Source organism: Pistacia vera, unplaced genomic scaffold (assembly GCF_008641045.1).
Source record: "Pistacia vera cultivar Batoury unplaced genomic scaffold, PisVer_v2 Contig78, whole genome shotgun sequence".
NCBI classification, from domain to species: Eukaryota; Viridiplantae; Streptophyta; class Magnoliopsida; order Sapindales; family Anacardiaceae; genus Pistacia; species Pistacia vera.
In genome coordinates, this window is record NW_022196645.1 from 2,103,269 (window position 1) to 2,113,366 (window position 10,098).

Genomic DNA, 10,098 nt, shown 5'->3' on the forward strand with positions numbered 1-10,098 from the left:
AAACTTGTTGGTTCAGTCACTCACAAACGTCTGTTAACTTTTAATAGAATGGGGGTATTTTTATCCATTTAGGTAATCCACCTAATGCAAAAATCCCCCAATTTTGAATCGATAACATAAATAGGTGAATCGGTCGCGGGAAGTAGCCTCAGTGCGTACCTTGCGGTGCTGTGCTATGGCCATGCCTGCCATGGTGTCGGTGGCAACAACTGCGACTTGGAATTTAGGTTTGAACATATTATTTTTTCAGTCTTTGTGTTTGATCTACTGGTGATGCAATTTAGGTGTCAGTTAACGCTTATGTTTGAACTTAACCAAAAAATTATAGTTAATTTTGAGTTAGTGCAGTGAAGTTTAGATTCAATTAGAGATGGAGATGTGCTTGTAAATTTGAGATTAAATTTATGTCCCAAGTGAGAATTTTAAATCTCTGTAAAGACATGGAGTTTGACGAAAGTACCATAACGTCCGTTAATTTTAAGTAACCTCCCTTTCTTATGGGTTTGTACATATAGACAACGTAGAGTAAAAGAAATCTGATTAAGAATTACTTGGGGTGAATCTAAGCCTTATTATATAGAACAATGAAGATCACTTTTATAATAATTTTTTGAACCAAACATTCAGATGTTTGTCAATAATTGATAGGTGCTAGAGAAGAACTCCAGAGATGCATTTTTTTTACTTTTATAGGTGAATCAGAATTGTGTATGTAAATAAGAATTTTGGCAAATATTCTTTCTCCGTAACTTTTCTCTTTTGTCATACAACACAATATTCTTTCTTGTTTTTATCTTTTTCTTTCTCTTATCTTACACGCTTACAGTTTAATTGAAAGATTATTCATGAAAAGTGCTCAACAATATTTTCTTCAAATTAAGGCATAAATTTGTCCTAAACCCTTTTGCATACTTTTGTTTGAACAGGCCGAACCCATATTCAAGGATCCCAAGAGATTTCTGGATATGAAAAAGCAATTCCCAGAGAGAAGTTTGAATCAAACAGTTGCAATATAGCAGCCATGTGCCTAGAACGAACCATTGACTCGCCCTTTGATGAGTGATGCTGTGAAAACTCTCAAGTTTCCTTTTAGAAGATACATAAAAGATTTGCCCAAATGGGAATGAGCAAGGGAATTTTTTATTAGGATGGTAAGTATATGGGGATTGATCAGGATGAAGATTATTCGGATGAAGAAATTTCGAAGGGAGGATCTTCTAATCGTCCTGAAATCAACGAAGGAAGTTTTTCTTCGAGATCACACCGAAAGAATAGCAATAAAAGATCAGTGGATAAAAGTGTTTCTTAAAGATCATTTACAGCCAGCAAGATTTAAAGGATGGAAATGCTTCTTTACACACCGAAAGCAGCCCCGAATCGGATGATGTTAGTGTTATTTCAAGTAACAGAAGCAGCAAGGGCCCAGGTTTTGGCATTTCAGGCCAATATGGTAGTAAAAGTTGCAAAGTTCATTAACTTTGAAGCGAAATGGAAGCGATTACTTGAGCAGCGCGAAACAAATTAATAAAACAGTTTCTTTAGGGAAACAAATTTATAAGACAGAATATCAAAGGAGGGAAGTATTGCTTTGAAGTCAAAGAAGCATGAAATTAAAAGATATAACCATTTCTTCGAGGCGTAAAAGCGTCAGGAAATCCTATGAAAGTTTAGATGACACAACAACAGATACACATTCAAGAATGTCAGAAGATTCGATGAGTGAATTATTCTTCTTCATCCATAGCAATAAGCAAGGAATCATAGGGTGGAAAGTTTTATTGAAAAATGAAAATCTCCTAGTGATCACCATCAATGTTTTGAAAATCGGATTGGCCCGGCCGATCAAACTGGTCAGATCGGTGACTGGCGTCCTCTCCGGTCCGGTTTACCATTTTCAACTATTCACCAAATCCCTAATTTGACCGTCAGTGAACGAGGGCTTTCAAGTTTCGAAATTAAAGGGGTTTTATAGAGTGGAGGTTGGTAGTTCAATGGGTGGTGTTTGATTGAATTTTGGACGTCGAAATCAGTTGGAATTTGGTCGAAAAAAATCAACCTAATCACGATGGTAATGCAAGTCACGACCCGTGAACGGGGGGCTACCTAGTGCCGAGGTTAGAGGGGTTTTGTAGAGTGGAGGCTGGTGGTTCAAGTGGTGGTGTCAGATTGAATTTTGGCCACCAGAATCAGTCAAAATTCGGTTGGAAAAATCAAAACCGTAACTGTCATAGGGGTGTGTTAGCATGATTTCAAACCTGCAGGGACTGATGTAGGGGTGTATTTGCAAGATTTCAAACTTTCTGGATCATACGGAAGGTTTATACATGAAAAGTGCTCAACAATATTTTCTTCAAATTAAGCCAAAATTTGTCCTACACCCTTTTGCATTAACAACCACCTTTCAGTGAGGATGTTGAGGATGCCAGAACCCCTTCAGTGACGACGGTAAACTGGTTCTGAGGTCAGAATTAAAATTCATTTGGATTGTAGCTTTTGTTTCATCAAAATGTGCAGTAGTAGTAGCTATTCATCACATGATTTTTAAACAATTAATCATCTGTACCGTTATAATTATAAGTTCGATATTTGGTTTATTAAAGTAGCTCAAGCTATGTATAAGGATGAAACCAAGCAGCCTTGAGAGAAAAGAAAAAGAATGGACGCATTTCAAGATGAATGAATACATATCTTGCTCATATCACTCAATATTATTCCTTGATATTTTTCTTTTCTTTATATTGCAAACTTTTCTTTTCTGTAGATTTATTCTTGCTTTTATGCTTTATTAAAAGAGATTTATTCAATTCTCTTTGCTACTTCAATAAACTGATTACTTCCACTTTCTGAGCAGGGAAGATGGAACTTCTTAGCTATGCAAGACTTGGGACGTTAATATAAGAACTCATCAATTCAGTTGTACATAAATAAATACTTAAAAGAGTGTTGTAAATATTTATAGTATTAGAACAATATTTGGATGTAAGACATTATTTTTTCTTTTTCTGGATTTATGCATAATTTGTAAAATCTTAATGGTATCTCAGATTCTGTAATAGATTCATGATTATTCAATTGAATTCCTAGCTTTGAAGATATTATGGATGTGGGCATGTCCAAAAATATTGGAGACCTTTGTGATGGAGACCACTGACATATCAAACCTTCAGAAAGTGTATCCAAGAGATGAAGATCTTTACTGTATACGTAACCTTAATGCCAGGCTAAAAAAAAAATGGTAAATGGTAAATGATAAAAAATATGATACCAGTTAGCTTAATTTAATACCTGAAGTTTTCCGTTTATTAGTTATTGATTGCTGGCTAGGTGGACTAGCATCCTAACGTGGCAGGAACCAAGGGGCCCAGTCTCGTCACACCGTGGGCACACGGATACAGGGGAAGATTTTTGGCTCGGTGGACCAGCATCCTAACATTGCAGGAACCAAGGGGCCGAGTCACGTCAAACTGTGGGCACAAGGATGCGGGGGGAGAATTTTGGCTACGTAGATCAGCATACCATCGTGGTAGAAGCAATGTTTTAATACTCGACCCGTCTTTTGACCCAGTCAAAAGACCAGATCTCGATTAAATCGGTTAAACGGGTTCGACTGTCGGGTCAGCTTGGTGATGTCATCACACTAATTAAATAAGATTGAATATGATTTTGACGTCCGCAACACATTAGACGATCCATTCCTCCTCTCTCTCTCTCCCTCTTTTTCTCTTTCTCACTCTACCGCTTTTTCTCTCTAGATTATACACAGCAAAGTTCCATTTCAACATCATTTCAGTTTCAAGCAAATCAAATTAAGGTTTGTTGTTGTTGGTGTTATTCTTCTTCAACAAGATCTAGAGCTCATAAACTATGGCAAGAAACAATCTTAGCCGTTTATTTACATCAATCTCATCCAAACTCCTGTCACCATTCCCTATATCTGAATCATCAATCTATTCAAAGGTTTCGAACTCGGTGAGCCGACTCATCAGCTTGTCAACTCAACAACCTTAATAACACCAAAAGAAAACCCCCAATAAAGAAACAGGAGACCCTCAAAGCAAACTCTAAAAGTCAACACTTTTGGTAAGTTTGATTGTTTAAAGTCTGTAGCTTTGACCCTTTTGGTGTTTTTCTCATTTGCTTCAATACCCATTATTTTTTGCAACTCGTTTCTGCTTCTGAATCATTGATTGAAGAATGAAGATTGAAGATTGAAGATGAATTAGCAGCTGGATTGACAATATTATTATTAAGATGAACTTACAAGTGAGATGAAGATGAACTGATGATGAAATGAAACGCGATTTGTGAAGAGGGAAGATTGAAGAGCCGATCGAAAGTTGCAGTGATGATTGAAGAGCTAAGGATGCCAAAGAGTTGAAGATCGACTAATGAAAGTGAAATGGGTTTGGGAATTATTGTAATGCATTGACTGGTTTTGTGTCAAAACCGGGTGGACCGAGGGCTAGTTACAGTAACTCCGGTTTAACCGTGGGTAATACCAGGTCAAATGCATATACCGGGTTTTATCATAACTCGACCCAGCTCAGTGACCGGGTCCTGGTTGAACCTGTTAAACCGGCTGGTCGGGCCAGGTTTTAAAACATTGGGTAGAAGCCTAGGGACTGAGTCATCTCAAATGTGGGCACATGACGTGTTGTTGCTCCTTGGATCCTCTTCACACTGGGAACACACCAGAACAAAGCTTGAGAACCACCCAAGCTTCAATCATTGATGTCAGACACTAGCATCAACAAAGGAACTACCTTCCAACAACCATTCAAACAAGTATGAGATATGGTAAGGGTGTTAGGGCCAAAAATCGTCCTTGGCCCAAATAGGAAAATAGGCGTAACACCGAAGAAACAGCGAAGCCCAATCCTGATGACCTTACCGCATTAAGCCCATTTGGTACAATGTGTAGCTGGCCCGAATCACGTGGGCACGAGTCTCCTAATCCCAGCCCATTTCTCAAGTCTATGGGCGAGTATAGAACCCACGAACTCACCTCCCATTCCTGGTCACTATCCTGTTCGGAGTTCTCCTAATCAAAGTTAAATTCCTATCCAGACGTTGATAAGACAGCTGGTTACGGCCCTGATTCTTCTAGGGTTGACATCAGAGTCACATTAGGACTCCTACTTCTACCAGGATTGGGAGACCAGACAATCACTATATAAGCAGAGGCCAGCCCTCTCACAAAGGACATCGACATTACACCTTCACACCCGAGACTCTTTACTCGAGAGTTTCACTGATTCGCCGTAGTCACAGTCCCCGACTAGACTTCCGGTAATCTCTTATTCCCTAGCCCTCACTATATTAGCATATTTCAACTTTGTTGACTTGAGCGTCGGAGTGCCTACAGCAAACACCACCCGGTGTTTCCTGTCGCTTCACGCGTGTGTTTCTCTACGTGTGCAGGTGCAGCAGATCGCTAGTGGCCTCAACCTCACGGGATCAGACCCCCCTTCCGTACAGGTAGATTTTTACGTCTACAGTTTGGCGCCCACCTGGGGCCTCTAGCAATCATCGGCGTGACGACCTTGCTACGTGAGGAATATTCCATGGCTGACAATCCAGACGACGTTAACTCAGGCCTCGAGGCCAGACTGGAGCTCTGACCGCTCTCATCAACAAAACTTAGAGAAAGTAGCCGTACTGGAGCCGAAAACACATCCATCAGGGTCGAGAACCAGTCGCTCAAAGAGAACTAAGCTGATTCTATGAACTTGAGTTTCTGCCAACCAAGCACCTCCCAATCGGTTCCACACCACTATCCCATCCATGCAACCCCTCTCCACACCAGAGCATCGACCCTCGGATTCCGTAAAGGGCCCGTCAGTTAACGCACTGGCGCTCGACTACTCCGTTCTAACTAACGGAGATAAAGTACAACCGCGCGCGTCCAGTCGATCCATCCCAACCTCATGACCAAAACGATCCAGCAATGAGAACCCAGGATCAACCCATCCCCACCATACCACTTCACCTCCAGTCAACCCAAACACAACCCCATACGCCCGGCTCACCCTCCGCGGTTGAACGGCCAAACCAAACAAACTCCAGCACCTGAGCCCATCCATCCGAAGGACCGAACGACTACCACTAACTCCCCTGACCATTCACGTGGGGAAGAATAATAAACAGTGACAATGGGAGTCATCCAACCTGAAGGGATGAACGAAGACACATGCTACCAAGGAGCCACGACGGACTGATTTATCAGACTACCCCCGAGGGATGACCCCACGAACGTACCAGACCCGTAAGACGGATGACCCATAGTATCCCCTTCCCCTGGTAAACAGTTACTGGCCAAAAGACTGGCCGACTTTGAGGCAGTAATAGGCGCATCCCGGGGATGCCAGTCCCAACCAAAAGAGCAGACCGAATTGTTAGCTGATTCACCCTTTGCGGATGAGATCGCCCTGGCTGACATGCCCCAGAAATTCACTATCCCAACATGAAACCATACGACGGTACCACTGACCCGGATGACCACATACCCTATACAAGCAGCGGTTTCACCGTGGCCAATACCCGACCGCTTAGAAAGCCTGCATGGTGTAAAGTTTCGGTTCTAGTCTGACCGGCCCGACGCTCCATGGTACACGAACCTCCCGAACGTCCATCGATTCATTCGCCCAGCTTACTGACACCTTCGTGGAACAGTTTGCCAGCAGCAAGAAGCTAGAGAAGTTGTCGCCGACTTGTACCGAGTATACCGCAAGGGGGAACCATTAAGAGAGTATGTTAGCAATTCAACAAAGAGAAGATCACTATTCCCTCATGTAACCCCGAGACTGCTATGGACGCTTTCAAAAGGCCTCCTCCCAGATGGAGAAACTATACAAAGAGCTCACAAAGCTGGGCTGCACCACAATGAAGACGCTCTGGCCTGAGCCGTTATCCAATAAGGTGGGAGGAAATGAGATGAACCGGCTGCCCATTCCAGATACGAACCAAGGCGGAGCGACAAGAAGCTAGACCTAGACTGATAGAACACCGCTATCAACCTCCAGCGCCAGTATGGACAGAACCAGAAGACCATACGACCGCCAACCCTTGAGGAATGATAACAGACATTTCGGATCGAACCAGCACAGTACCAGAGTACAACCTCAACGTCAACCAACCTAGTTGTAGCAATAATAAAGGAATGGATCCACGGTCAAATGGCCTGGCAAACTCAATCCCGAAGCAAGGAGAGACGCGACAAAGTGGTGCGAGTTCCACAACGATCAAGGGCACAACACCGCAGACTTATCGCTTTGCGGCTCGAGGTTGCCGCACTTCTGAAGAGGGACATCTCCGGGACTTACTCACTGACAAGGGGAACACCATTAGCCAGAAGGGCCCCACACACTATCGCCCCCTCCGCAGAACCGACACCTAAGGGCTTCTGCTCGCTCATCTCCGGGGATCAGAATCGTGGGGTAAGTTACCGCGGTCAAGCGTATGCTAGAACCAACCACCATGAAATCCAGTCTGTTCATCCGGTCTCGAGGTCATACTCCCATCAGGTATTCAGTTCGAGGATGACGACCAATCACCCTAGCCGCTCCTCACCACGACGCTTTAGTCCTCTCCCTGCAAATAGCCATCCTAGTGAAAGAGTGTTCGTAGATGGGGGGTTCGTCACAATATCCTCTTCCTCGAAGCGGTCAAGCAATGGGGCTGGAGAAGCAAATATCAACAGACGATCGACACTGCTGGTTGGATTCAGCTCGGAACAAAATACACTATCGGGGAGATCATCCTTCCTATCTATGCCGGCGGAGTAAACAAACAGACAGTCTTCCTGGTGACGACTGCCCACCCCCTACAACGTCATTTTGGGCCGCCCCTGGATCCATGACATGCGGGCGGTGCCATCTATCTTTCATCAGACGATCAGTTCCCAACCAAGTGGGGAGTGCGGGAGATCAAGGGCGACCCTAAAGCTTCTAGGGATTGCTACAAGAACGCCTTCAAAGGCAAGGGAAACTCCTCATAGCAATTACAGTCTCATCCGACCCCTCGAACCGAGCCCGATCAACCAACTATTGAGGAGTTGGATGAGTGCAGATACATCCAGAATACCTAGGAGAAAGACACAAATAGGCTCCCGCCTCGAACCCGAGACGAAGAGAAGCTGATAGAATTTCTCAAACGGAACGAAGATTGCTTCGCCTGGTCCCACGCCGACATGACTGGAATCAATCCAGACGCAATGGTCCACCAGCTCAAGGCAGATCCGATCACCCACCAGTCAAACAAAGAGGGGAAATTCGCACCTGAGCGAAACCGGATCGTCAATGAAGAAGTTGAAAAGCTCTTAAGCAATGGCATGATCAGAGAGTCCACTACCCCGAATGGTTGGCGAACGTTGTCGTCGTAAAGAAAAGAACGGAAAGTGGAGAGTCTGCATCGACTTCACTGACCTGAACAAAGCCTGCCCAAGATTTCTTTCCCACTCTCGCATATCGACACGATGTGATGCGCCGCAGGGCACGACTCCTCATTTTTATGGATGCCTTCTCCGGATACAACCAGATTTTGTGCACCCGACGACCAGGAGAAGACAGTCTTCATCACCGAAGGGGACCCTACGGTTACAAAGTAATGCCGTTTGGACTGAAGACCGCCAGGGCCACCTACCAACGTCTGGTCAACAAATGTTCTCCGACCACTTAGGGAAACCATGAGGTATACATCGATGACATGCTCTTCAAGTCCCTGATTGCCAGCAACACCTGACCACCTTAGCCAGGCATCGCCGTTCTACGGAAGTACAACATGAAGCTGAACCCAGACAAGTGTTCATTCGGCTTCTCATCAGGTAAATTCTTGGGCTACATGGTTACTCAGCGAGGGATATAAGCAACCCCGACCAGATCAGAGCGGTCCTCAACATACCATCCCCGACTTGCATCAGAGACGTCTAGCGCCTGTAGGACGAGTGGCCGCCCTGACCGTTTCATCTCCAGATCAGCCGATAAATGTCACCTATTCTTCCACGCCCTCAAGAGTCCAAGAATTTCGACTGAACCTTTCCTACGAAGAGGCCTTACAACAGCTAAGAGGTATCTGACCACACCACCACTTCTTTCCAAACCTGTGGACGGGGAGAAGCTTTACTCCTACCTAGCGGTCTCAGAGACAGCCATCTCGGCAGTACTAGTTCGAGAAGAATCATCAAAGCAATTACCAGTCTACTATGTGAGCAAGTCACTCCTCGACGCAGAAACGCGGTACAGTCAACTGGAGAAACTGGCCCTCGCCCTCGCCCTCGTCCATGCGTCCAGGAAGCTCAACCTACTTCCAGTGCCACCCCATTGTTGTAATCACCTCCTCCCACTCAAGAAGATTACACAAACCAAACTATCGCCGACTCATGCAATGGATGGTAGAACTCAGTGAGTTCGATATAGCCTACCAATCTCGTACCGCCGTCAAGTCCCGCACTAGCAGACTTCATTGCCGACTTCACACCAAGCACCACCACCCAGGCTGAAAGAGAATTACTATGTTGAATGGCGCACCACCCTCAAAGTGGACTCTCCTAGTATGTGATCGAGTAATGCCAATAGAAGCGGACTCGGAATAGTACAATCGAACCAGAGGGAACATCATCCAGCGAGCAATCCGGTGTGGTTTCAAGTGCACAAATACAAGGCCGAATATGAAACCCTCCTAGCAACTTTCCTTAGCCAGAGAAATAGGAGCCAAGCGACTAGATGAAGTCGACTCCCAACTCGTAGTTAATCAATTACAAGGTACGTATCAACACGTGATTCAAAGATGACATCATATCTGAGCAGGGCAAAGGCTGCAGACCGAATTCGAAAGTTTTCGATAGTACAGATTCCTAGAGCCAGAACTACCATGTCGACGCCCTCGCCAACCTTGGCTCAGCACTCCCATGTTCCTCCCTCATCAATTCCCCTTTTATCATGCATGGCCAGCCAACTGAAGGCACCACCCCGAACAAGTCTCCCGAAGAGCCATGGGCTTGAACAAGCCGACTGCTGGATGACCCCAATAATAAGATACCTGGAAGACGATGAGCTCCCGACTGACAAGAACGAAGCCCGCCGACTGAAAGCAAGAGCCGCC